The following is a 26,142-nucleotide window of genomic DNA, read 5'->3' on the forward strand; positions in this document are numbered from 1 at the left end:
GAATCAAGAACTCCAATTCTGAAAAATGTTTCTTTTATTACGACAAGATTTTGTCAAAATTCCGTTTGTATAATTCGATACACATCCATTCAGTACAGGTTTAAAAATATTTGGATGATAATACATGCATCCTACTTGGAATTATAAAACAGAATCTCTCAAAAGTGATCAACTTCACCCCATTTTACGGTACATTTTTTGCATTTTTGGTCACAACCTGAGAGAGACTCGCGAAGAGGAAAAATATCAACGTCATATGCAGCCCAGATTCCCCTCTCACGAAACGTCAAATGCAGCCCACCGTTTTTATGGCTGAAAAAGTGAAAAGTATTGTGTTCAAAGTAAACTGTTATTAAAAACCTCAGTCGGTGGAGCAGTTTTTTCCAAAGTTGCTGATAAACCCAAGCAGAAGATTAATTATTTCTAATGTCTGCTACGTTTGCTGGCATGAAATTTCACTCAAACGGCTATTTATGATTCGCTGTGATGCAAACTCAATTATTTTTTGCTGAGAGGTTCATGTGAGGATTTGAACAGCATCCGCATAATTGGTATAAACACAAAGTGGAATAAGAAAAAAACTCAGCAATCACAGAAAAAGAAGACCGTCTTCGTGAGTCTCGTCTCAGGTCACTACCGATTGATGATTAAATGTGGAGTTATGTTGTGAAAGTTTTGCAATTGAAATGAATACTTACACAGAAAGAAAAATCCATGTAAATTTCAGCGTAAAATCATGCACATGAAGGGAATGCCAGAAATGTCGCAAATTTACACGTCACATCGTGTAAAATTACAATAACATCATGTAAGTTTCCGCTAGACATCGTGTAATCTAGCATGGGCTCTAACCGATTTCGCGACAATTGGCATAAATTTACATGATGTTGGTGTAATTTTACACGATGTGTCATGTAAATTTGCGACAAATCTGGCATTCCCTTTATATGCATTATTTTACGCTGAAATTTACATGGATTTTTCTATCTGTGTACGGTTTCCTGAGCTTTGAATTGCCAAATTTAACATTAAAATGATTGTGGTGATCTTTCTTCTAAAGTTATTACCACCAACTTCGACAAGGATGCACTAATCGCCAATCTAGAACAGCACCACCATCGCCTTTTAGCTTTAAGGATTCCCAAACGCAATGATAGCGGAACGGCAACGGAAAGCGGAACCAGTTCGCCAGCATGAACTGTAGCATGCTTGTCGACCCAGACTTGGTTCACTTTCGTTCGTTGAAAGCTTAGTTGAGATGGTGTGATTCATGGTGGTGAACCGGTTCCGCTATCATTGCGTTTAGAACTGTACGTAAGACCACAAATAGACTGGCAATAAACTAACTTAAGTTGTAGTTTTTTGTTGAGTACAAATAATATTAAATAACTGAGAGAGAGGAGATAGCTGGCTTAGATTGCGAGCTCCCAAAAGTTAAGGGAACTTGTCACCAACTGTCACTGGAAAACCAACACAGTTATTACAGATAATTTTACAAATCGTTTCCTTCACTCAAACACGTCAGAGCATTTGACCAATGCAAGAGTGAAATAATCATGTAAGTCTATCAGCCCGTTCTGGCAACAAAATCTTCTACAGATTGACAACTACTGAAAAACTAAACATTACACTTTGCACTTGGATTAAATGAACAAATGCAAAGCGTATGTAATGTTTAGTTTTTCGATAGTTGTCAAACTTCAACTCGGCTCATTAGCCGTAAACCACGAATCATAATTAATCAAAAACAAGTATTCTACAAATTGCTTAGTTTTGCTGGACCTCTTCTCCTACCCCTTGGAACAGGATCTAATCAATTGCTGATTGCTATAATTTGTGCAATGCTATCGAGTTTGAGTGATAGAAGTTAATGTCCAAACTATGACAAGGTCGAAGAATAAGGAGAGGTCTCTGCAACTCTTTTAAGTACGTTTTGTTAGGACATGGCCAGAGCAACTCTCGATTGTAGAAAGATGGACCAATCTTATCCAACAGAACATGGTACGTTTGAAAACTCAAATTGAATAATTGCATAAGAAGAAGTCAAACCTTATTTATTCGTATATGACTTGACATTTACCATGTATCGTAGATGCTCAATATTAATAAAATGACGAAAATTCAACTCTGTGGCTATTAAAAAGCATTTCAATTGCTTTAAAATAAGTATTTAGTTTATATTCGAAACATTTTGAGAATTTAAAAAAATCATTTTTTTTGTGTTGATAAAAACGAAATAATTTGTTGACGAAATCGGAACGTGACAAAATCGGAGCGTGACAAAATCGGAACGTGATAAAAACGGAACATACCTGTACTTTGTTCTTCTGCTCTTCAGTTTTGATGGTGCTAAGTGTCCTGACTCTATCGATGAAATTGGTTGCTACAGCAAGTTTTTGGTCCAGTGGGTGGGACGAAAAGAAGTTTAATAATCTTCCAGATGCCATGGGTTTAGAGTACCAGTCAGTTTTGATATCCCCATTTTCAGTCCTGATTACCAGCAGATCCAGATAGGGTAATTTACCGTCGTTTTCTGTTTCGCAGGTGAACGTTACGGAATCATTCTGTTCGTTGAATATTGCTAGTATCTCTTGTATGCGGTCTCGGTGGATGACTAAAAAGAGGTCTTCCACGTACTTTTTAATGAATTGTGGAGATATACCAGCTTTTGTGACTGCTCTAGAAACGATATTTTCCATCACAATGTCCGCTAGTATCGGTGACAGTAGGCTGCCCATAGCTGTTCCCGATTTCTGGCGGTAATACTTCCCGCGGAAACAGAAAAAACTAGCTTCCATACAAAATTCGATTATTTCAACGAAGCTTTTAGATTGATGTCCGAATGATTTTTAATCTGATCCCACATCATTATGATGTCGTGTACCACCGCCTGTTTGGTGACATTGGTGAATAAGGATCAGGGCCGTCCATTTTCAGTTCATAGAAAGCATTTTCAGGTCCCAACTGACTGACTCAAGCTTTCGTTTCAATTGAAACTCTACTGTTTCGTTTCAATCCGACGAACCTTTCCTTTCATCGCAGCAAGCGTAGTATTTCATTTCTTTCATGTTGCTTGTACATCGCGCGTCATAAATCAGAGCCTCACCGCCGAGAGCTGGTCTTTCAATCGGTAGTCTCTAACTTTAGAAGCTGATTGATTCAAATGAACGACGTGGTGGCCCGCATAGTTTCTTTAGGGATGGTACACAAATTATGTCACGGTAAATTCCAACTTTTTTGACCACCTCCCCCCCTTTGTCACGTTTTTTGTATGAGTCCTCCGAAAATTTTGTAAGGCTTGTCACGCTTGGCTTGACCCCCTTCCCCGCTTGGAGCGTGACGTAATTTGTGCATGACCCCTTTTCTTAATTTATTACCTAACAAGTTACATACATTACTATTGCAAAAATAGTTAAAATACAATTTGAAACATTTTGATAGATTTCAATTAAATCAAATGAAACGAAGTTCTTACTCTTTCATTTCACCTCTCTTGTTCGCTGCTTTCAATCAGGTTACGAAACGAATGATGTGGAAAGAAGAACGAAGCGACGCAGTTGTTCGTCACCATTGAGACGACACAACCAAGCCTTCGTGTTACACAAAATGTTTTCGAAAATGCACAGCCCTGATAAGGATACAGCGTCGAAAGACACAAGTACATGATCCTTCGGTACCTGTATAGCGTTTGCGTATTGGCAGAACTCTTTTGAATCCTTAACATTGAAAATACTGGTAAAGGAGCGTTTCAAGATATCAGCGAAATACTTTAAGATCTACTATGTCTTCATTAAAAGATGCTTTCAGAATCTCTGCAATTGTTCTTGAGAAATTGATTCAGGAAAATATCGTTCACTAGAAGAATTTTGAGTGTAAGTGCTTTTCTTCTTAAGTTTTAACAGGGGGTCTGCATATGGTTTTATGCAACAAAGCTTAACAAATTGCTCATTGCTATATGGTTCAATATCTTGACTTATTATAGTTTGCACTAGTGAGTCTTCGAACTCATTTGAAAATAAACGTATATATTTTTATATCTAACTAATATTGAAGCAAAGAACCTGAAGATCATCTCAAAGGACATTTGGCTACATCTCCTCTGCAATTTATTGGAAAAAGTTTCTAAAATAGCTACTGGCCTTCAAAAATAACGTTTTAGAAAATTTTGAAAGTTGCAATCAATTTGGAAATATTGAGTATTCTATTTCTTGTTAACATTAATTTCATTTATTTCAGCTAACACTGAATCAACAATTTCACGCCACAATACTCGGTTCGTGGCCGCATCGCTCAATCCTCGGTTTTGCCCCACGCTCGCCAAATCGACGCTCACTTGATCCGCCCACCTAGCTCGCTGTCCTCCACTTCTTATGCCAACTGGATCCGAAGCAAACATCATCTCTGCAGGGTTGCTGTCCGGCATTCTTGCAACATGCCCTGCCCGTCGTATCCTTCCAGCTTTGGCCACCTTCTGGATACTGGGTAGAGTTGGGCGAGCTCGTGGTCCATCCTTCGCCGCCACACACCGTTCTCCTACACACTGCCGAAGATCGTTCTAAGCACCCGACGTTCGAAGACTGGCAAGTCCCCGTAGAGGACTACCGGCTTTATTAGCGTTTTGTACATGACACATTTTGTGCGGGGGTGAATCTTTTTTGATCGCAGCTTCTTGTTGAGGCCATAGTAGACCCAACTTCCACAGATGTTGTGCCTCTATATTTCAAGGCTGACGTTATTGTCAGCCTGGGGACGAACCTGGTGTAGTGGTTAGAACACACGCCTCTCACGCCGAGGTCCTGGGATCGAATCCCATCCCCGAGATAGTCACTAAAAAATTCAGAGACGACTTCCTTCGGAAGGGAAGTAAAGCCGTTGGTCCCGAGATGAACTAGCCCAGGGCTGAAAATCTCGTTAATAAAGATAGAAAAAAAATATTGTCAGCCGTCAGCAAGGATCCAAGGTAGACGAAATCGTCGACCAGCTCGAAAGTATCCCCGTCTATCGTAACACTGCTACCTAGGCGAGCTAACTGAACTCCCGGCGTCCCGAAAACGAAGCGACTTGCTTGGGCTTTCCAAAACACTCTACGAGATAATGATCGATCATAGTAGACATTTACTCTTAATAGGTCACAAGCCGCAATCCATCATTATTAGTAACGGAATGAAAGTTATCCGGTCAAATAACGGGTCGAAAGAAGTTACCGGATAAGCGCGATTAAATATCATTCTCCACACACAAAAACTTATCGGATTCAACCGAACAACTCGCTTCATCTGCTTCTCAATCACTATAATACACAATTACACGTTTTGCTCTATCGTCACCGCTGGCTGCAGAGATGTGGTAATTGAATGAAGTATTGACAATAGGATCCACCGAAATTCAAGTTCTGCAATTTTGTGCCAGGATATTTCCAGCCACAATCAGCAGCAGTTGTTATCAGATCTGTTTCCATAAAATCGAACCGTTTGCTCAGCTTTTTACTTTTTCGGCTGATGTTAAATCTTCACAACCTAACCAGAGTTGTTATTGGCATAATACAGCATTGTACGCTTGCTATTTACGTGACGGCAACGATCATGGCTAAGACCATCCACCTTTATTTCTTCTTCTTCTTCTTCTTCTTCTTGGCATTAACGTCCTCACTGGGACAAAGCCTGCTTCTGAGCTTAGTGTTTAATGAGCACTTCCGCGGTTTTTAACTGAGAGCTTTCTATGCCAAAGTTGCCATTTTCGCATTCGTATATCATGTGGCAGGTACAATGATACTCTATGTCCAAGGAATTCAAGGAAATTTCCATTACGAAAAGATCCTGGACCGACTAGGAATCAAACCCAGACACCTTCAATATGGCTTTGCTTTGTACCATCGGACTATAACCACTAGGCTGAGGAAGGGTTTTAAACCTTTAAATTTGGCTTCCTTCAGTTTTGATTTCTTTCGGACATATTCTACTAGTGAGTTTTCATGCGTTAGCAGTGCTCGACAACCAGATAGGCCGATTTGAAATCACTTCACACGATATCACAGTCCAATTTACTAATGAGATAGGTGATGTTTAGATAGTATTCCCCTTTGAAAATTGATGAAACTATAGTTTTTCCCATTTAACGAATTCAACGCCCTATCTCCATGTTTGCAGGCTCGACGAAAATTCCGTTTCAAATTCATTCGCATGTTTGCTGACAAACAACTCCCGACCAAATGACAGTATCAAATATCTATTTTGACCGAAAGTGAATAGGTTGAACAGCTACATTTAGAGTTCGACTCCTTTGATTCAATCAACCCCCTGCTGATAACATCTGTTTGACATGGAAATAACGTTACAATCCGGTAGTGTAACGGCACCAAACAAAACTGGAAGCCTGAAATGTGGGACGGCACGCAATCTCTCATCCATTTCCTGGGCTGGACCCGAAGTCAGAGGATGGATGGATTTTGGAGCCGGGAACATTCTACCCATATTTTTTCGTCAGAACCAACCCATCTCATCCCGGTTTTCTAGGCCAGGCGGAGAAGAAACCGGATGATGTGATGACGGGCCAATTTGATCAGCGTGGAAGATAAATACGTACACGAGCTTGGCATGACGTATCATTTATATTCCGGGTGACTGTATTTTTCATACTTTTTCTGTTGTTTCTTTCGGTTGTTTTCGGCTGAGTAAACTAGTGTTGCACGCTGAAACAAAGTTGCACTAAATTGAGTGTCGTTTGTGCAAGAAAAAATATTTGAATGACAAATATTTTGAAATTCAAAACCTTTAAGGAATTAGCTCCTTTCATATTTCATTTTATTTTGACAGAAAGTAAATGTGTAGTTAAATAACTAAAATATCTCATTGTTCAATTCAAATAAAACAGATAATGAAATGAGGAGTAAGTTTCACAAATGTTCGGATTTTTTTAATCTTTCCATGCTTAAATGGCAAGCATGTAGATGCCTGAAATGGTAAACTATCGAGATTCGATCACTCGTTCAGCTATAGCTGAACCAATTTACTGTGAATAGTATTCAACGTAGTGTTACTTGCATTTAGTCTGTAGCGGAGAGGAAATTTCCGAGACTCAGGATGACTTTTCGGTTTCCATCACGCTGGGAAAATAACGCTTGTCATTGAACTTTCGCTACCCCATGTTGGGCTGGGTTGGGGGCGCAAGGAACGAAATATGCAAATTCCTTTGCTCATAATCGTTACCGTGTGGGTGTTTTTTTTTTCCTTTTTCTTTCGTTTGCGGTGAAGAACTGAAAGTGGGTAGAGATCAGCCAGACTGGAGCCGATGTGTGGAGCGATGTTGCGCAACGTAATAAAGTATCATTACATCATCGGTTGATCAATTTAAAGTTTATGTTCACGTGAGGATTGAGATTGAATTAGTTGGAAGCATTGTGTTATGAGAAACAATGTAGCTATCGAAGTGTTCTCGGTAAGTACTATTAGTAGTAAATTCGGAAAACTTTCGAACAAACGACTACTGTCAAGATACTACATGAAAACTGTTTATTATTTTACAAATTTTGATGTATTTTATCGAGGTCTCAACAACATCAGCAACAAACTTTGAAAGCCCTAGAAAGAAATACAAGGATTCGGAAAAAAAAATCATCGTAATATGTATTTTTTGAGGTCATGGTACCAAACATTGTTGTATGGATTCGAAATGTATGATTTGCGGAGGTTCTTGTCACCCTAAGGACGTCTGTTCTGTGAAGAAAGATACAAAAAAGTTTGTATGCGCAAATTGCGGGGGCAACCACAAGTCTAACTTTTGGGGATGCCCTACGTTCAAACGAATCGTTGAGGCTCGTACCAGGCAGATGAACGGCAACGTTTTTCGTAGCCGGACTTCCCTAGGCAGAATCTCCAAAAAATCCTATATTTTAGTCAACGCTTGCTTAACCCGTATAGGCCTGAGCGAAAGCAAAAATTCTAAAACCTTCATCGCTCAGCGAATTCCTAAAGGATTCAAGTTATATTTTGTCAGTGTACTGGCACACATATATAGTTTCTATAAATGAACAGAGGAACGCGGACATATTCCTGTGCTTGGAGTTATTCGGGTGGATCACAGGATCAGGTCGGGTGAGAAGGGTAATGTGCGTTTGCGCCCCTGGAGGTAGGCAAATTTCAAGTCACAGATAATTTCCGGATTCAGTTATAATGTGGCCATCACATGACGGAATTCCAAATGGCCACATCCGGTATATTTTAAACGATGCAAAACTCTTAATTTATAATGTTGAATATCAAATATTAAAATTAATGCAAATTAAAATGATTCTCATTACTAATGTTCTTCCGAGAGGCAACCGTTCGAAACTTATCAATTCGAATGGAAATACCCAAGAAAATACATATGCCAATGTTGTCGCAGGTAATTTCAATTCTCTTCTTCAAATTTTCTCTCTATATTTAGATTGAATCGATTTTTTCGACGCGCTTGCCGTCTCCATACAACATTCATCGTTACTCTTATATGGCAAAATACAACACTTTCCTAAATCATTAAAAAAATAGTTTTTAGCATTGAATGTATTATGAATTTTGTTGATAAGTATTGTTTAACACATGAAGTTTGAATTCTGTGGAAAATTTAGCAAATAAACTGCCATACACGCTGGTAAACTTGCATGAAAGTTGGCTAAAATAGTCAAATTTTGCATTTTCAACAGCCAATATCTAAAAAACTAGACGTGCTATGATATTTTTTAAAATGGCAATGAATTCAGCAACCCCCAATTAAGTCAATAGCGGTATTTTGGTGCTTGAGACAAAAACGTGTTCCGCAGTGTTATTGCAAATATGGCTGAAGCAGTCCAAGTTGGTGTAAAATTTACAAATAAAATTGATTTTGGATTACATTTATGTAATGAATTCAAATATTTGTTTATACATCTTCAATTGGAATGATAAAGGGAACGAGCTACTTAATTTTCTAACAACTAATCAATTTTTTTCGTAATTCGAAACTCAAGTTTTTGAGGCTGTATTAGGCAGTATCGATTTAGACAAATTTTCTTAATCGCAAAACCACATAGTCACATTGTGACTTAAAATCTTGATAAATTAGAAGCATGATTTTTTCTACAAGTTTGTCCAAGTTTAAAATAGCTTTCAATTGAACATTTTGGAAACCAAGATGGCGGACTAGAAAACAAGACGACGACTTCCGCTTCATTAAAATCATTGTTATTCAAGAAAATTCAAGAAACTTCAACAAAATTCAAGAAAATTGCTGTCAATTAATTGTTTTGGAATCCAAGATGGCGGACTATGTAACAAGATGGCGACTTCCGGTCCATGAAAATCATTGTATCTCAAAATTCTGATCATTTAGAAGAATGATTTTTTCTACAAGTTTGTCTAAGAACTGTTCATTTTATAAAGTGGACACTTTGTTTATGCTATATCTTTTTTATTTATTTATAAAATCGTAATCGGTTTTCTGTGTATCGTTGACCTATTATTCTAAAATGCTATGAAAATGCTTTTGGTTGAAGAGCTAAATAGTTTTTCCAAAAACTCTTCAAAAAGCTGTCCGTCAAAGTTTAACATTATTTTTCTCAAAACAAAAATCCTTATTTTTATGAACAAATTGTATGTTTGTATCCTTTACTATTCTACTAAAGGTAAAGCTTTAAAAATATCAATTATATTCCACCATTCTATGACATTGATGATTGTCAATGTACTTTGATAGGTCTTCTAAGAATAAAACAATTGTGTTTCTGTTGTGCTTTGAATGTGACGTGGGGACTTACTAAGTAACTCTATGAAGGCGTAAGTTATTTTTCATATTAATACTATATTAGGACTTCCGTCAGGACGTACTTTTACACAAAAAATTCTACTCATATCAATTCCCATCAAATTAAAAAAAAATCTTCAAAAATATACGGGAAAATTGATTTTATTATATATGTAAAATTGTTGCTCCAAAAATAACTTGATTTTTTCCATCAGGCTTCTGATTGATGATGCTTTCGAAGAACAAGCCTTTTTTGAAAATAGAAAATATAAATTATCGAATTTTCCAGCCAATTTCTTACAATCATCGATTTTGATAACCTCAAAAAATCGACCGATCTAATCGTTGTTCCATATTCGAGTGAAATTTAATTATTTTGGAGAATTTTTATTATCACAACATTGTACAATACTAGTCGAACGATGTGCAAAAAACCAATTGAAATTTCATTGATTAATAAGAAAGATACAGCATGCACAAAGTGTCCACTTTATAAAATGAACAGTCTTTAGGTTGAAAATTATTTTCAATTAAACGTTTTAAAATTTAATATGGCGGCCTAGAAAACAAGATGGCGACTCCTAGTTCATGAAAATCATTGTATCTCAAGATCCTGATCATTTAGAAGAATGATTTTTTCTACAAGTTTGTCCAGGTTGAAAATTGCTTTCAATTGAACATATCGAAATCCAAGATGGCAGCCTAGAAAATAAGATGGCAACTTCTGGTTCATAAAAATCATTGTATCTCAAGATCCTGATTATTTAGAAGGAAGATTTCTTCGACAAGTTGTCCAGGTTGAAAATTGCTGTCAATTAAACGTTTCGGAATCCAATATGGCGGCCTAGAAAACAATATGGCGACTTCTGGACCATGAAAATTATTGTATCTCAAGATGCTGATCATTTAGAAGAATGATTTTTTCTACAAGTTTGTCCAAGTTGAAAATTGCTTTCAATTGAACATTTTGGAATCCAAGATGGCGGACTAGAAAACAAGACGACGACTTCCGCTTCATTAAAATCATTGTTATTCAAGAAAATTCAACTTGATAGTCGTTCACAAAATGATAGTATGATGCATTATTTTTTGCCACTTATAAAACAGGAATCTGCAAGTTATAATTTAGCCGACAAATAATGTTGTTCTTAATAAAATATCATTGAATTAATTGAAAGCATTTTCGAAGTAAAGGATATGCTAGAGTTATAAGTAATTACAGTAATTTCTCGTTTGTATCTCAAATTCACAAAATGTTGGTGTCATATACTGAAGCGTGATACACCCCAACCTCTTTTTACGACCGTTATCGGGGGGTCGTAAAAAAAATCGGTCGTAAAAAAAAATCAGGGTTATAATTATGTTTTTGAAAAATGCCGTGTCTAGATGCGGAAATACTGATTTGAGATATTCGGTAAAGTTGAAGCATGGGTTGAGAACTTTCCAAAATGGCCGTTCAAGTTTTCATATTTTGGTAATAGATGGCAACACTGCTCGATTGTTATCAAAAGAGCCAATTTTATGGGGGTGTGATATGCAAATACCAAAAAAAATTAAAGATAACGATACCGAATGTTCACCAAAGTTGAAGGAAGTGTTGCGTGCTATACAGTCGGCCGAATCACAAATGTTCATGCGGCTGGCAACACTGTTTAAGAAGAATAAAGAATGGATCAAAACCACAAAACTTGAACGGAACAGAAATATAGAATGCTTAGCAACATAGCAACACTCTTCAACTGTAATCCAGTTTTTCATGAAAGGTTCAAAATTTCGTCGTAGCTGGCAACACTGCTTAAGTGAAATTGCATCAACAGGCAGTACAAGTGTGCATGCATCTTTTGTTTTGCGGATATCTCAGGATCCTGACCACTTAGATAGATGGCGTTTTCGGCAAAGTTGTTCAGTAGCTCAAGGACTATCATTATTCTAGCCAAGAGTTTCGAGATTTTGCCACCAGGCGGCGCTAGTGAGCATAGAAATTTTGTTTTGCGTATAGCTCAGGATCCTGACCACTTAGAAAGATGGCGTCTTCGGCAAAGTTGTTCAGTAGCTCACGGACTATCATTATTCTAGCCAAGAGTTTCGAGATTTTGCCACCAGGCGGCGCTAGTGAGCATAGAACATTTGTTTTGCGTATAGCTCAGGATCCTGACCACTTAGAAAGATGATGTCTTCGGCAAAGTTGTTCAGTAGCTCAAGGACTATCATTATTCTAGCCAAGAGTTTCGAAATTTTGCCACCAGGCGGCGCTAGTGAGCATAGAAATTTTGTTTTGCGGATAGCTCAGGACCCTGACCACTTAGAGAGATGGCGTCTTCGGCAAAGTTGTTCAGTAGCTCAAGGACTATCATTATTCTAGCCAAGAGATTCGAGATTTTGCCACCAGGCGGCGCTAGTGAGCATATAACTTTTGTTTTGCGGATAGCTCAGGATCCTGACCACTTAGATAGATGGCGCCTTCGGCAAAGTTGTTCAGTAGCTCAAGGACTATCATTATTCTAGCCTATATGCAAAACAAATGTTCTATGCTCACTAGCGCCGCCTGGTGGCAAATCTCGAATCTCTAGGCTAGAATAATGATAGTCCTTGAGCTAATGAGCAACTTTGCCGGAGGCGCCATCTTTCTAAGTAGTCAGGATCCTGAGCTATACGCAAAACAAATGTTCTATGCTCACTAGCGCCGCCTGGTGGCAAAATTTTGAACCTCATAGCTTTTATTATGGTAGCGCTTGAGCTACTGAACAACTTTGCCGAAGACGCCATCTATCTAAGTGGCCAGGATGCTGAGCTATACGCAAAACAAAAGTTGTATGCTCACTAGCGCCGCCTGGTGGCAACATTTTGAATCTCATAGCTTTTATTACGGTAGCGCTTGAGCTACTGAACAACTTTGCCGGAGGTGCCATCTTTCTAAATCGCCTGGATCCTGAGCTATACACAGAACAAAAGTTCTATGCTCTCTAGCGCCGCCTGGTGGCAAAATTTTGAATCTCATAGCTTTTATTATGGTAGCGCTTGAGCTACTGAACAACTTTGCCGAAGGCGCCATCTTTCTAAGTGGCCAGGATCCTGAGATATTCGTAAAACAAAAGTTTCATGCTCACTAGCGCCGCCTGGTGGCAAAATCCCGAATCTCATAGCTGTTATAATGATAGTCCTTGAGCTACTGAACAACTTTGCCGAAGACGCCATCTCTCTAAATGGTCAGGATCCTGAGATATCCGCAAAACAAAATTACGATGCTCACTAGCGGCACCTAGTGGCAGAATTCCGCAATTCAATGACCACCATTTGTTAGCCCATGTACTACTGAACAATGTTGCTGAACATCATGATCCTCTATTTTGAATACTTATTGAGATATTGATCATTTATAAAAACGGTCGTTAATCTGAATTTCGGTCGTAAAAAAGTGGTCGTAAAACGAACCGTCGGTAAAAAAACGGTCGTAAAAAGAGGTTGGAGTGTATAATGGAAAAGTATTTTTGGTACTCAATTTTCATTAAAATCAGACTAAATTATTGTAGAAATCAAGTGAATCAAATAAAAAGTGCATAAAAAATTTATCAATTGGGACAGTATTGGTAGTTTTAGGATTATTGTTTGATGTAAAATGGAAAAAAATCATGGCGTAATATAATCAAAAAGAAAACCGCTCTTGAACCGAGCGTAACAAAATGTAGCGCAATAAAACTTAATATAATCGAGGAATTACTGTATTTCCAATTTATTTAGAAATTCGAAAAACAACTAACGGATTTGGCTGCAGCTAATGTGTATGCATCCGCTTTTTCACTTTATTTATCGAAATAATGATATAATTTTTATTTATTTTTTTATAGCAATTGTAATGAGTTCTTATAACACAAACTGTTTTATAAACTTGATCATTGGATCAACAAAAATCTGGTGGTAACTATAAAACCACTAACTGCCGAAGAGGTGAATCATCACCCATATATCTTGCCCAGGCTGGGCTTTTAAGATACATTTTTTTTGTTTTCATCGAGATTTTACTAACAAAATACCCGGTTACGAAGCACGATCCACTGATGTAGTGATACTCGGCTTCTTGAAATAATATTTGAGAACCAAAAAACTTGATAATTTGACCAATGTTCGGTCCAATTATGATAAGATACGGATCAAAACTTCAACCCAGTATATCGGTTAATTCAAATATGTGAACTACGTATCAGGAGGGCAATTCTAAATTATATTGGTCTCAAGGGGGCGAAAGTCAAAAAAGTTTGGGAAACGCTGATTTAGAAGAACGATTTCTTCGACAAGTTTCTTCAGGTTGAAAATTGCTTTCAATTGAACATTTTGGAATCCAAGACGGCGGCCTAGAAAACAAGATGGTGACTTCTGGTTCATAAAAACTATTGTATCTCAAAATACTGATCATTTAGAAGAATTATTTTTTCTACAAGTTTGTCCAGGTTGAAAATTATTTTCAATTAAATGTTTTGGAATTCAACCCATGTAGCACACATGTTATAATTGATGCAGACTAACTATTATATGACCAGATCTGGTCATATATCAGTTGATTTGCCTTCATTATAACATGTGTTTTACTCGGGAAGATCGCGGTCTAGAAAACAAGATGGCGACTTCTAGTTCATCAAAACCATTGTATCTCAAGATCCTGATTATTTTAAAGGAAGATTTATTCGACATGTTTCTTCGGATTGAAAATTGCTGTTAATTAAACGTTTGAGAATCCAAGATGGCTACCTAGAGAACCAGATGGCGACTTCCGGTCCATAAAAATCGTTGGAAATCTATGCACAATTTGTATTTTGAGAACGTATTCTTTAAGTAGGGGCTGTTCAATTGAAAGCAATTTTCAACCTGGACAAACTTGTAGAAAAAATCATTTAGAACATCAGGATCTTGAGATACAATGATTTCCATAAATTGGATGTCGCCATCTTGATTTGTAGGCTGCCATGTTGGAATCATAAATTTTAAATTGCGGACAATTTTCAACTTGTTGAAGAAATCGTCCTTCTAAATGATCAGGATCTTGATATACCAGCATATATCTGTAGAGTTTGTGCATAGTTTGCATGCTCACTAGCGCCGCCTAGCGGTTGAATTCCTATAAAAAAGGGTCACCAAGGGGTAGTCCTTGAACTAGGTTAAACCTTTGCTGAAGACATCGTTCTTCTATCTAGTGAAAATCACAAGAATATTTAACAATGAAGTAAAACTAGTTTCAACAACTACTCGGTACCTTCATCCAGCGGGCGGTGATGCGGAAGACGGCTTTGCCATTCACTTTTCTTCCTAAAATTTATAACTCGTTTATCTGAAGAGCTACTAGAAACTTGTGTTCTATCGAAATGTTCACTGTTCTTCTTCTTCTTCTTCTTCTTCTTTTTGTCATTAACGTCCTCACTGGGACAGAGCTTGCTTCTCAGCTAAGTGTTCTAATGAGCACTTCCATAGTTATTGACTGAGAGCTTTATTAGCCAAAGTTGCCGCCATTTTCGCATTTGTATATCGTGTGGATGGTACGATGATATTCTATGCCCAGGGAAGTCAAGCTAATTTCCATTACGAAAAGATCCTGGACTGACCGGGAATTGACACCTTCAGCATGGCTCTGCTTTGTAGCCGCAATCTCTAACCACTCGGCTAAGGAAGGCCCTGTGCACTGTTCCATGCCCCAAATAATTAGCTAGGGAGAGAATTTTTAGGACGTCCTTAAAGTACTTTTTCCTATTTATTTTTGAAAGGGTCCGTTTCCCCAAACTAAATAAAATATTTCCCTTACTAAACTTCAAGTCGCTTGCCGAGTAGCTAAACAATTTTTTAGATTTTTTTTCTAATTTTGCAGGGTTTTGTTTAGGCCCATTTGCTATCATTTGTGATCATTCGGTTTTTCGATTTCGAAAATTTGTGAAAATCGACACGGCCTAGTGTTTCTATTGAAACACAACATGGTATATATATATATACCATGTCTGTTGTCGTTTCAATGCACTGGGCAGCAAGTAAATTTCCTCCAAACTGACTTGCGAAAATTGATTCGCAGTAAGTCAAAAAATTTTGTCATTGGTGACATTAACGCAAAACATCATTCATTTAATAACTAGCAAAGTAATTCCAACTGGAAATTTTATTTGCTTCTGAGGATATTTCTCACTGCAATACACCTAGATATAAGAAATAAATGTAATGTATGAAATGATGCTTACTAAAAAAAACTCCTCGACTGATCTTGCAATTTTTCGCCACCACCTTCAAAATTATTGAGTGTTAGAGAACTTGATTTCAAATATTGGATTCAAATCCTCTTCCAGCCGCCGTCTGATCATCAAATTCCGTCCCTCGGTTATTTACATTTACATTTTGTACGTGTTTTATTACCTTTTAAATCTTGCCCCCCAACCCGGCAGAAGCTGTCGACTGTTTACCTCTGCTTTATCTGCTTTGCAGCAAACGAACATCTTCCTGCCAATGCCAAGCGCAACTGGAATTTTCCTCTGCCGTTTTCATTTTCCAACGCCAGCCAGCATCATTTCCCAGGGAAAATTCCTATCATGCTTCCGCCCCTGCAAATTTGTTCTATTTTATATTTTCTTCTCCGAAACTTATTTACCTTGCTCCGTCGGCATCGGCAACAGCAAGTGCCCAATCGAGCTTCCATTCTCGGTGGAAGCTTGCTCAAACAGGGAAATACTTCCTTCAGGATTCTATCGAATCCCACCTCTCCATGGTGAGACTTCACAAACATACACCCTCGTAAGGTGTGCGGGGAGGTGGAGATGTGCAATTTGTTGCTCCGTTAAGCTCGATCTTCAATGCCGAACCGATTACGGGGAAACTTCGTCTTGAATATCGGGGGTACCATCTGCGGGGCTGATTTTGGGTCGATTTTTCCATGTGAGAATCAACTGAGATTGAAGCACCCCTAATGTTGTCTAACTGCATTTCTAATTAAGGCAAATATAACGTTCCTTTCTGAGCTTAATGATACAGTCCACGGCTATAAAGCAAAGCCATGCTAGAGGTGTCTGGGTTCGATTCCCGGTCGGTCCAGTATCTTATCGTAATAAAAATTTCCTTTACTTCCCTGGACAAAGAGTATCATTGTACTTGCCACACGATAAACGAATGCGAAATGGCAACTTTGGCAAAGAAAGCTCTCAGTTTATAACTGTGGAGGTGCTCATTGAGCACTCAGCTGCTAAGCAGGCTTTATCCCATTGAGGATTTGATATCAATAAGCAGAAGAATATAACTAACTGTCAAACGGGGCAACGTGTAAAACTTTTCAATTTCAAACTTCAACTTCACGAAATGCCAAGAAAATGAAGAAGAAGAGAATAAAAGAAGAAAAAGAAGAAGAAGAAGAGTGGATGATGTAGTAAATATATACGTAAACGAGAAATAAAAAACGTCTGTTCCAACTCCTTCTACATTGTTTCTTGAGTCTAGTCAGATCGGAATTCCATCATGGGGTCCCTCTTGTAGTCTTTACAGACCGCAGAGGACATGCTTCTTCAAAAGCTTCCATAATGTAGGATGTTGTAGTATCAACGGCATCATCCAAATCACTTGAATTTTCAATGGACGGAGAATATCCATGAAATTTGGTCGCAACCAATTCAATATAGAGTTCCCAGTTTGTTGACCGGGGATTCCTAAAACGCAAAATCTGCGCAGTTACATTTGAATGCTCAAAGAAGATGTAGCGATGATCAGATAATGATTCCTCATCTGATACATGCCAATCCGTCGACTCGTGACTAATTCTATTCGAGCAGAGCGTTATGTCTAACAGACGGGGTGGATGGTCTAATGGCTACCGCTTCTACTTCATAAGCAGAAGGTCATGGGTTCAATCCCAGGCCCGTCCCTTTCCTCGTACTTTGTAGTTGTATCTTTCAGTTGCTTCTATCTACCACTCTTAATATATCACAGTTGATGTATCTATCACAGTGCATAGCATTTGCTAGAACCCGAGACGGACAGTTTCCCTATGCCTTCCTTTACGCCTGATACATAGATAATCTGCTAACCAAACCAGCAAGCCTCTCTGCCATAAAAATTACCCACCCTTTCATCCTTCCCGCGTGAACTGGCGTTGACGCAGTGGTATATACAGTCAACCGTGGGAGCCAGATGTCTGCATTCTGACGTGGCAGGCACCATTGTTAGCATAGCATAGCATAGCATAGCATAGACTGACTATACATGTCAATGGTTGCTACTCCGTGATTGATCCGAACCGGTAAGAATTATCACTTCGATCCAAATGAATAAAGGATGGGATTTTCCGCATATTCTCTAAGTGCAAATTTATTAGCTCTCATATTATTAATCAATAACGGCGTCGGACAAGTCCTAACATGCAACCGAATCAAAAGACCACGCACTATTGTCGTTTTTTTCCGCACTCGAATGACGCGAACCGAACACGACTTGTTTTGATTCCGTCGCGCGTTCGATCAGAACACGCAACCAAATCAAAAAACCACGCACTCTGCTCTGGCCTTTGCAAAGCACTGGGCAAACGAACGAAGCCAGCGAAAATACACTCCGAGCGCGCGAAAATGAATCGGACTGCTTGGGTCTTCGCAAAGCACTCTCTGACGTGGCAGGCACCATTGTTGCCTAAAAATAGAAGATCACCAGCACTTACATACTGAGGGTGCCTGTTAATCCCAAGCAGTCATCTGGTTGGTTCCTTGTGTAAATGCAGATGATCTGGCGATACTGGAGTACCAACCACGAGCGGCCAATCAAGTTCTAGCTCAAGCTCAAGCTCGAGCAGAGCGTTATGTCTAACACTTCTTCTCTATTAGATACCATGAAGGTTGGGCGATTGTCTATGTTAAGTAATCCAAAGGTCTGTACTAATTAAGTATTCCATCAGACTGGAGCCTCTGCCAGTGCTGGAAACCATATTTCATCCCCGGCTAACGCATCGGGTGAGGTTATGGATGGAGCGTGGTTGATGAGGGCCAACAATAAAAGTAGAGATGGGCTCTCTGCGATGGAAGTGGCTGCACAGCAGCTCGACTCCATAATTGACTTTGCGTCCTCGAAGTCTAACATCAGCAAGGACCTCAAGCAGGCCTTGTTCAGACTTCGTAAGTCAATGTTGGCGGTCAAGCAGAACCATGCTGAACCCATGGTGACTGTGGCTGCGGCGGAACCCGTGGAATTGAAGGTGCCGAAGTCTACCCAGACGGAGCCCTTCGTCTTCGCGGGTAGCCCCAAAAGCGCGGAAGCGAATGCTTACAACAAGCAATCGCAGAAGCGCGCGAGGCAGCCGTCAGGGGAGGAGCTACCCGGCGGCGCTCACAAGGCCAGGCGGATATTGACCCCGAAAACCGGCAGAAGTGCCGGAAAATCGGACCCCAGCCAGGCGTCCCGGAAAGCCGAGAAGGGTGGACCCGAAAAGGCTGGCCCCTCACAGAGTGATGGGAACAGGGGGTTGCGACCTTTGAGAGGCCCTCAATCACCACAGGTTAGGGCGGATCAGGGGGGACGCCCCCTGGACAACCGTAGTGAAAAAGAAGAAGAAGAAGAAGCAGGAGGTTCTTCAGCAGGTTCAGGAGCGCAGGGATACCAGGCCTAAGAAAGGTAGGAGGGTAGGTGCCAAGCGCGAAAAGGGTGATGTGATCATCATCAAGACTGAAGAGTCCAAGTACTCGGAAGTCCTGAAGGCGATGCGCAGTGACGCGAAGCTTGCGGATCTAGGAGCCGACGTACGCAGTGTCAGACGCACTCGTACAGGTGAAATGATCCTCGAGCTTAAGCGCGACAAGGAGCGCAAGGGCGCCGCCTACAAAAGTTTGGCGGAAGAGGTCCTTGGCGAAGGTGTTGAAGTGAGGGCTCTGACGCAGTCAGTGACTCTGAAAGTGATGAACCTTGACGAGATCACCAACGCAGAAGAGCTCGTCACGGCACTGCAGCAACAGTGCGAAGTTCAGGTGCCCACCGCCGCCGTTCAGCTACGGAAAGGTCCGGCAGGTACTTAGGTGGCCTTAGTACACCTACCTGTGGCGGACGCAAATAGGTCCGCTAAGGTAGGTAAGATCAAGGTTGGTTGGTCAGTATGTTCAGTGTTCACTGAACATACATGAGCAACCGGTGATCTGCTTTAGGTGTAGGGAACCTGGACACAAGTCGTGGGGCTGTAAAGGCCCTAATAGGACCAAGTTGTGCAGGCGTTGTGGTGAGGAAGGTCATAAGGCACTAGGCTGCAAGAACCCTCCCAAGTGCTTGATTTGTTCTGGCAAGTCCGTGAACAACAATCACCCAACGGGAGGCTCAAGGTGCCCGACCTTCAAACGAGCCATAAACGAAAAGTCACAGTGCAGGTAACGCAGTTGAACCAGAACCACTGTGACGTAGCTCAGCAACTGCTGTATCAGTCAGTTGCTGAGTGGGGGAAGGACATCGCCATCATATCGGACCCATACCGAGTACCCACCGGCAACGGCAACTGGGTCGTGGATGGATCCGGAAAAATGGCGGCGATATGGACAACGGGTAAATACCCTGTCCAGCAGTTGGTGTCTACTACCTACGAGGGCTTCGTGATCGCCAAGGTAAACGGGGTCCTCTTCTGTAGCTGCTATGCGCCTCCGAATTGGTCGACCGAGCGGTTCATGCAGATGCTGAACTGTATGACGACCGCGCTGACAGGGCGAAGACCAGTAGTAATAGCGGGTGACTTCAATGCCTGGGCCGTGGAATGGGGAAGCCGTAACACGAACCAGCAAGGTCAAATCCTGCTAGAGGCACTGTCCGTGCTAGATGTCGATCTGGCTAATGTTGGTACCAAAAGTACCTTCAGCCGTAACGGAGTGGAGTCGATTATCGACGTTACTTTTTGTAGTCCTGGCCTAACGAGTAGTTCGAACTGGAGGGTAGACAATGCCTACACTCACAGCGACCACCTGGCGGTTCACTACAGTATCGACTACAGCAACAGCAGGCAGCGGGTTGAGGAAGCGGCTAAGTCAAGGCCAAACCCTCGTAGGTGGAAGACATCGTACTTCAACGATGAAGTACTTAGGAAGGCGCTCCGCTGTGAGCGTAACCTACTCGGCCTAAGCGGGGACGAACTGGTAGCGGTGCTTACGCGTGCATGCGATGCGACTATGCCTAGAAAAGTCCACCCTAGGAATGGGAGACCACCGACGTACTGGCCAGGAGGCAGATGCAGCGAGCACGTACCGAGCAGGAGCGTGAAGAACGACGGGCGGTGTTCACCGCTGCCAAAGTCGCGCTGAAGTCCGAGATAAGGGCAAGCAAAAAGGCCTGCTTTGAGAGACTCTGTCAGAGTGCCAACGCGAACCCGTGGGGTGATGCCTACAGGATCGTTATGGCGAAGACAAAAGGTGAAATTGCTCCTACGGAGTAATCTCCACAGATGCTGGAGGGGATCATCGCGCCACAACCCTAGCCCATGGCCTTCTTTTGTAGGACAGCCGGGGATTGGGGCTGGCGATGAGGATAGAGTAACCGATGAGGAACTTGTAGGGATTGTAAAATCCCTAAGCATGGGGAAGGCACCAGGTCCGGACGGAGTTCCAAACCTGGCCCTCAAAGTCGCAATCTTGGAGGCTCCCGGTATGTTCAGATCTGCTATGCAGATATGCCTGGACGAGGGAGTATTTCCAGATGCGTGGAAGAGGCAGAGCCTGGTACTATTGCCAAAGGCGGGGAAACCACCTGGTGACCCGTCGGCGTATAGACCAATATGCTTGATTGACACGGCGGGGAAGGTGCTCGAGAAGATCATCCTCAACAGACTGTTGAGGTACACTGAGAGTGAAAATGGTCTCTCAAGCAACCAGTTCGGCTTCCGGAAAGGGAAGTCCACCGTAGACGCTATTCTAAAGGTTAAGAAAACCGCTGAGATAGCACTCCAGCGTAAGAGGAGGGGGATTCGCTACTGCGGAGTAGTGACTCTGGATGTAAGGAACGCATTTAATAGTGCCAGTTGGGCGGCTATTGCCGATGCGCTCCTGCGTCTGGGGATACCCGAGTACCTGTACAATATTCTCGGAAGTTACTTCCAGAATCGGGTATTAGTCTATGACACAGAGGTGGGTCGGAAGTGCTTTCACATAACCTCAGGAGTCCCGCAAGGTTCCATCCTGGGCCCGGTGTTATGGAATGTCATGTACGACGAGGTGTTGAGATTAAAATTCCCGGCGGGTGTGGTCATCGTTGGCTTTGCCGACGATATTACGCTGGAGGTCTACGGTGAATCGATCGAAGAAGTGGAATTGACTGCAGCCCACTCGATCGCAATTGTGGAGGAGTGGATGAGCTCCAGGAAACTGGAATTGGCTCACCACAAAACTGAGGCGGTTGTTGTCAGCAAGCGAAAGCTTCTGGCCAGTGTCGCCTCGTCCATACTGAGGTATGGTGGCCCGGCTTGGGGCACGGCCTTAAGTACCAAGAGCTACCGTAGCAAGCTAGAGAGTACTTATAGGCTAATGTGCCTGAGGGTTGCGAGCGCGTACCGTACCGTGTCACACGATGCACTCTGCGTCATCACCGGTATGGTGCCTATTGGTATCCTTATCATGGAAGACATAGGGTGCTTCAAAATGCGCGGCACAAGAGGCATACGCAGGACTGCCAGACTGGCCTCCATGGTCAAATGGCAGCGTGCGTGGGACAGTTCCACCAAGGGAGTGTGGACTCACAGGTTGATTCCGAGGTTAGATATCTGGGTCAATAGGCGCCATGGGGAACTAACATTCCACATGACACAGGTCCTTTCGGGCCATGGTTGCTTTAGACAGTATCTACACCGTTTCGGTCATGCGGGTTCTCCCGAATGTCCAGTTTGTGCAGGTTTAGAGGAAACGGCGGAACATGTTTTGTTCGTGTGCCCGCGTTTCCGCACAATGCGTGACCGCATGTTAGCCACATGCGGTCGGGACACGACTCCGGACAATTTGGTCCAGAGGATGTGTGAAGACGAGTTTGGCTGGAATGCCGTTTCATCGGCTATCACCCACATCGTCTCGGAACTGCAAAGGAGGTGGCGAGTGGACTCGAGGAGTGGCTAGTGCAGACGCTAAACAACAGGTGGTCCAAGGGTTCGCAGTCGGCTACGTAGGTCATACCGGTGCCCTATGGTCGAAATCGACCCTTACAGCGATTAAGTGGCCGCGGGGAGAACATCCTGGTAGCGCTGCTGTCGTAGCGCCGGCCTACTGGGTTGGTACGAGCCTCTGGTTGTTCGGGGCAGGTGGAGGCCCCTTCGTCAGCAATCCCAGCTGGTGCTAGCTGATAGGGCCTGAGCCTTCAGTAGGTCAAATTGCGAAGCCCGCAGTATCAGTTCTTGATACCTGCGGTGCAGCTGGGCGCGGGCGTAGTGGTCGACCCTGCCCGCTTTCAGCGGACAACGGGAGGTGAGGACCACCTGGGAAGCTGGCAAAGCGCCAGCATGCTACCTTGGTGGACCCCCCTAAGCGTGTCATCGATGTTCGTTGCTGCATGGCTACGCAGCTAACCTGGAGGATGCGATGTGCAATAGCCCCTCTCCGAAGCAATGCCTTCTTGGTGGTCCCGGAGAGACGAAGGGTTTGGCGGCAATGGAAATGGTTTAGTGGGTCGGGGGTGTAGTCCTGTTTACTGCTTGCATGTAGTAAATGGTCCCTAACCCCATACTCCCGGACCTCGGTCCGGAGTCTGTTGAACAGATTATCCCCCCATTGCTTAGAAGAAAAAAAAAAAGACTGGAGCCTCTCAAATTGATATCTGAGCAGCCCCAGATGATTAGAAGAGCATTGGCATCACTGCTTACAATCAGTGGAAGGCCTTTTGTTACTCTGTGTACGACAACTCGTTTGAAGTCATCCGTTGGGGGTGGTTCATCATGTGGTAAATATACCGAACAATAGACGTATTTTCTGTTGAGGTCACCAACAGAAATTTTGATTGTGACAGCACATACATCTCTGGTAGTTACCTCAGAAATGAATGTAGCAACGTTGCTTTATTAACGAGCACACATGCGCGGGGCAGTTTGCCATTTCATGTTTGCTGAAAGTAGCAAAAACTGGGTCCACAAGGTTACCTAAATAGAAGTTTCCTCTACGAAAGTAGGGTCCGGAGAGGCTGCATCGGCTGATAGGCACAATCTAGGAAAGCGAGCAGCTATCGGAGGAGTGTATGGAAGGGGAAATATGCCCCATCTACAAGAAAGGCGACAAGTTAGATTGTGAGAACTTTCGAGCGATCACCATTCTAAATACGGTCTAAAAAGTATTATGCAAGATCATCTTCCGTCGTCTGTCACCTGCAGTACAGTAGTAGAGTTCGTGGGAATTATCAAGCCGACTCCTCTGAAATTGCTTTTCTAAATCAATTTAAGGTCACACTTCGGAATATAATTGATGATAAATTCATTGTATCAAATCCCCAAAGAACATAGAATTGAAATTTCATCCAACAGACGCGACTCTGTGAAAGCCCAGGAGAAAAATCGCTCTTGTTAATACACATCAATCAACTGTCGGATAATACAATAATGTGACCTTAGCAATCTTCCTTTATTGGATTATGCGAGAAGTGAAGGACGGCTACACCGCACCACCGTGATTTCGCGGTGGGGAAGCCTCGAACGAAAAAGAAATTCAAAACGGTATCAGCCAGCATGTGGTCTTCCTATGCTTGGATGGTAAGCGTGCAGCTACAGTATATGTTTAAAGTGGTGAAGTTTTAACCCAGGTCTGGTCAAGAGTTTGTAGAAAATAAAATGTTACCTGTTTGTGCTTGATCCACATTATAAACATTTCAAAAATCTTGACTCATAATGTTACCATCGACAGTGAGACTCTCAGATAAAGATTCATAGAACATCAATCTGAGAAAAGAATTGTGCCTCAGTTGCAATGCAATGACAGAAAAAACAAGAAGAACCCGCGAGCTTACATTTTTCATTCATTTTTCTCAATCCCCTTTGAGTCTGTCTATCACTGCCGCCCACTTCAGCTTCCAGCAAAACAATTGAGCAACAGCAGCGGTGTGCCAAAGTCCCGGCAAGAAACGAGCAATTTGTCATCTGTATTTCGCATTCGTTTTCTCTTTGGGCCATTTACATTCATGTTTTTCAAAGGGAATTGTTGCTTGTCTGCTTGTTCATTCGAGCCAGTTGAAACACCACATCAGCGATTTGTTTTTCCATTCATGTTTAGAAACTCCCGGATGTTTTCAAATATTTATCCTTTTCATCAAGAAATATTTGGTGGAAAAAATGTTCGAGCTCATCCACCTATCGAGATATAAGAATTTTCACAAGAAATAAATACGGCATCAAACTGGAGTACTTTTACTGGATTTTTTTGTAGTTTGTTTCCACATTATGCCAAGCGCTGCTAGAATCGAATGTTGTCAGGTCGATTGTCACTAGATGGAATATCATTGGGCTGAAAGGATTTTTGTGGATCACTGGAACGAAAAGAGTCTGTTCAGACATCTTTGTTGACTCACTTTTGATGAGACAATTGTTTTACGCTGAACTGATACCCATCATAAGAAAAAAATAAAACTGGATTTGGGAAAAGCGCGGCATTTGGATGGTGGAAATTTAATTTTCCAATTTGACGTCTGACTGCATACGCTCGGGTTAGAGCGCGAATGACATTTAGCCGTGCACTGCACCTTTCCTTTTTGGGGATCATGGATTGGTTTGGCGAGGAGGTGTATTGGAGATGAAAATTTATTGACGGCTTGTCAATTTTGCTCTCGAAAATGGGTGGCTTGGCTTTTGGCTGTATGAGTAGCAGGTATGTACCTAGCCTTGTTTACCGCGCGGAGCGTCAGTCGACGCTGAGTGATGGGTTCTCCGGGGGCCAATAACTTTTGCATTGCGATGATGATTGATCGGGGTTTTACACGCGGTTGAGCGATGATCGGCGCATTCATTCGATGCTTACAAATTGGTTTGATTGTTTGGATTTTGGAGTGAAGCAAATAAGCTCCCGCGTAAAGCAGATTAAATTGGAATAAAATACCGATGGATGAGCATTTTTTTGTTTGTTCCGATCATTTGATTATATCGAATTTATAAAATCCGCAATAGATTATAGCTTTTAAACCGTATCATTCGTATCAAGTAGCAAAAAGATCCCAAAACGTTCAACACCTAATAAAAAAGTTATTACAATTAATATAATCGTGGAACGGCCCATTTTAATAATATAAGCGGAAAGGGATTATTTCACCAGCTGACGCCACCCTCCAAAACTCGAAAAACGACTACCTCTTTGAAATCCTCTTTTTATTCACTCCCACTCACCTTCACATTTCGCAATTTAATGCTCCAACCGTTCCTCGCTCCATTATGTGTGCTTTAACATCATTATCGGTGCGCATGTGAACATA

The 26,142-nt window shown here is 41.7% G+C and overlaps 1 protein-coding gene across 2 annotated transcripts in view; it reads left to right on the forward strand.

Annotated features, from left to right (window-relative positions):
* LOC5572937 overlaps nt 1–26,142 on the forward strand; it is a 535,760-nt gene that overhangs the window by 396,014 nt on the left and 113,604 nt on the right. The gene's annotated exons all lie outside the window — the stretch shown is intronic.

Source organism: Aedes aegypti, chromosome 2 (genome assembly GCF_002204515.2).
Source record: "Aedes aegypti strain LVP_AGWG chromosome 2, AaegL5.0 Primary Assembly, whole genome shotgun sequence".
NCBI classification, from domain to species: Eukaryota; Metazoa; Arthropoda; class Insecta; order Diptera; family Culicidae; genus Aedes; species Aedes aegypti.